The sequence below is a fragment of the Dendrobium catenatum genome, unplaced genomic scaffold, assembly GCF_001605985.2.
Source record: "Dendrobium catenatum unplaced genomic scaffold, ASM160598v2 fragScaff_scaffold_133, whole genome shotgun sequence".
Taxonomy (NCBI): domain Eukaryota; kingdom Viridiplantae; phylum Streptophyta; class Magnoliopsida; order Asparagales; family Orchidaceae; genus Dendrobium; species Dendrobium catenatum.
The window spans coordinates 4,562,863-4,566,518 of record NW_021318595.1 but is presented as its reverse complement, the minus strand read 5'-3'; positions in this window follow the sequence as shown (position 1 = coordinate 4,566,518).

The window sequence follows — 3,656 nt, the reverse complement described above, 5'->3', positions numbered from 1 at the left end:
AGCAGTTTATCACTAGAAATAAGAGGTTCCAATAACACAAGAATAGCAATATTATGAATACGACATAAGTTTTTAACTCGAGCCCTATAAGAGGGGCAACCCACCCCCCGCACATTCCAAATAATGACATTAAACATAAAAACAAAGATTAGTGGGAAGTATGTGAGCGAGTGTTTCTAGGCGATTGTATAATAACAGGCTTCAATTTTCTACCTTTCTTACCACGACTCTTAGAGAAACTTAAATCATTATCATCTCTAGCAAAACATTTTGCCAACATTTGAACCTCATCCGTATCAGTATAAGCATCACTTAGATAAGAATCATTTGAATCACTACAGGAAAATCTCTTCTTTTCGGCGGAATATTTGATAGTTTCCGACAGATTTTTAAAGTTTCCGACAGATTTCCGGCGAAATTTTGTTTGCCGGAAAATCAAGCGTCGGAAACTTTTTCCATAGTAATAAAATCGCTGAAATGTTTTTTCAGCCAAAAAAATCCGCCAGAAAACAAACCCGCGCCCGGGCCCACTTCGAACCCCGCCGCTCCGAACCCCGCCTGCACGTGCGCGCAACCAGAGCGCGAACTCCTCTCCCGCCGCCGCTCCGCCTGCGCGCGAACCCCCCGCCGCCCCTCCAGAGAGGAGCGCGCGAACCGCCCCTTCCAGCGAGCGAACCGCTCCGCCGGCGCGAACGCCGCTTATAATAATTTATCAAATTATTTATTTCCATAAAATTTTAAATCCGCCGGAAACTCTGCCGGAAAAAATCAGCCGGAAAATTCGCCGGAAATTCTGTCGAAAAAATTAGTCGAAAAAATTTGACCTTTATCCGTCGGAAATGCGCCGGAAAGACCACCGGAAACAATTCCGCCGGAACTCTGCCGGTAATGGGCAGGTTTCCTGTAGCGAATAAAAATTACTATCATTCATCATACCTGAGAGTTCCTTACCATGCCACTTGACAATTTAGCATCCGCAAAAATACACTCTTCCCCGAGAATGAAGTAGTATTCTCATTATGTATATCCGGCATTTTCTCAATGGGTAAAACAACCTCCAAACTAATGTCTCCATTAGTATCCATCACCGTATCCTTATCATGCTCCTTGGAAGAAACAGAAATAGGCATTTCAATGTCATTAGTAAGAATAGGTATGTTATCAACTAAATTTTCTTTAGAAATACAGATAGGAGAAGATATGTGAGAGATTAAGATACTATCGGATTGCAATTCTCCTACTGGATTAGATTGCATTTCCCCAACTGGGTTAGATTGCATTTCCCCAACTAGGTTAGAAGATATTTCCGGTAAATGTTGCTCAGTATGCAAATGCTCCATCGGCTCAACGTGAAGAACCAAGTCACAATCACGATTTCCATCCTCGCTCAAATGTTGATCCTCATTATTCCTAATCGTAGGAATAACGTTTACAGCCGGGACAGAATCCGCTTTGAGCTTAACTCTTTCCTTCTTCAAATTTGGGTGAAGCTTAAAACATTCCGCCATATTGTGACCATGCATCCTACAATGATTACAAAAAATAGGCAAGTTTTAAAATTCAATTTTCTGAAAATACCCATTCAATTTCGATCCTAACCAAATTTCATAAGGATGTTTTTTTGAGATATCAAGTTCCACCAGAACCCGCTTCACAGAGGGAAGGGAAATAGAGGTCGTAGCCTGATCGGTTTGCAATGGCCTACCAAAAAGAGAAGCCATACCAAAAAGTATTTGCGAATTAAAGAAATGGAGCCTTAAATTAGGAGCAATCAACGATTCTTCCCTGACATCAAACTAATGCGTCCATTTTTGGATGCGCATTTGACATGCTTGGATGTAATAAGATCTCCTCGAGAAAATACGACTGTAGTCCAGATCGTTACTCAGCTGAATGGCAATATGCCTCGGATCAAGCAGACCAATATGGAATGAGCCCGAAAGCTTAAGATTCAGAAAAAATTTTCTTATGATGTCAAGATTAGGGCGCCTAAGAGTAAATTTGCCAACCTACGTAAGAGAAAAAGGAGCGGCAAGCATAGAAACCACAGAGTCATCGAACATAAGAGCCGGACAACCTTTAAAAGAAGTTTGCACAAATTTCAGATTTGAAGAAGCAGAGGATGATCTCGCAAGAACATCCTTAAACGAACGAGTCTTGCCATTAGGGACCACTGTAGGCGGTGGGGAAGATGACGACTGAGCCGTCGTCATCCAAAAAACAGATAAACGAAGGGAAAATCAACACAGAAAGCCAAAACCGTAAAGAAAAACAAAAAGGCGAAGAACAAGAAAGAAAACACCAAAGAAATCCACTGGAGTAACCAGAGAAAGCTCCCAGCCGAAGCCAACCGCGAGAAACCCTAGATCGCCTGAGAGTTGCCCGAGGAGCAGAGCGCAACATCTATTTTTTCACCTTTTTCTCTAAGAGAAGAATTATACTTAATTCTGTAAGTATCCCAAACCTTTTACATTTGAAATTTACCATAAGAAGAAAGAGTGAAAAGGATTTTATCCTTGCATTGTAAATCTAAAGGAACCAACATGCAAAATAATGTCAATTAAATTGGAAGGAATAACCTCCAACAGCTTTGTCACATTCCAGTAGCCATTAATAATAAAACTAGATACCTTAGCATTATCAATGGATTGGGTATATATAAAATTATCTCCTTTTTGCGGATAATCAATGTTTAATTCATTGAAGATTTCGTCGGGATGCTTTTTTGAGGGTTGGCTTCTTCATCCCTTTTGCTTTTTATTTTCTATCTAGAAATTTTGATGGAATCATTGGCTCATCAAGTTTATTTTATTGTGAATGTACATTTTTGTGTTTTAGAGAGCATTTGATCTCTTAAGGACCTATAACTTTTCTCCTAATCGATGCGTAGACCCCTCTTTGACTTTTAATAAAAAAAAACTTGTAGGTTTTTTCTTCTAAATGGACAAGTAAAATGAAATTCTAACCATGTATAGATGCAATACAGATGCCTGTATAAGTGTATGATTTGCCTGTGATAAAAATAAAATTGCACAAATTATTCTAATTGCTCTCAAGTACAAATGAGTTATGAGGAAGAATAAAAGGACTTTATAATGTTTGACAGCGAATTGTAAATGTAGGATAGTATTATGATATATATATATATAAAAATATAAAGAATTGAAGGAGAAAAATTCGAACACATTGGAAAAGACGAGCTTTTCCACATTGATCAAGATTAAAAATTAAAGTACAATAAAAATGATAGTAAAAAAAAATAATACGATCAAATTAATGAGCTGGAACTGTAGTTGCTTTTAGAATAATTAGTATTCAGAACATTACATAAGTGACAACGGCCTATATACTTTCTAACTTAATTGGATTAAAAGATAACTAGAATAATAATATATTAAAATATTATTTAGTATATTTTAAAAATGATGATTACTGGACGAAAATCTAAAGGAACTCGCTTTACCCAGCATCCATCGTTGAAATATAATATCTATATATATATATATGCAGGGACCGGAGAGAGGATTTTGATGAATAGTAACTGGTGGTACGGTTGGTGTGGCGTTTTGCTGTGGGGGACAATGTGTCGAGCATAATTACAAGAATGAAAACCCTACTGATGACTAACATGTTTATTTTATTTTGGCTAACTCGAT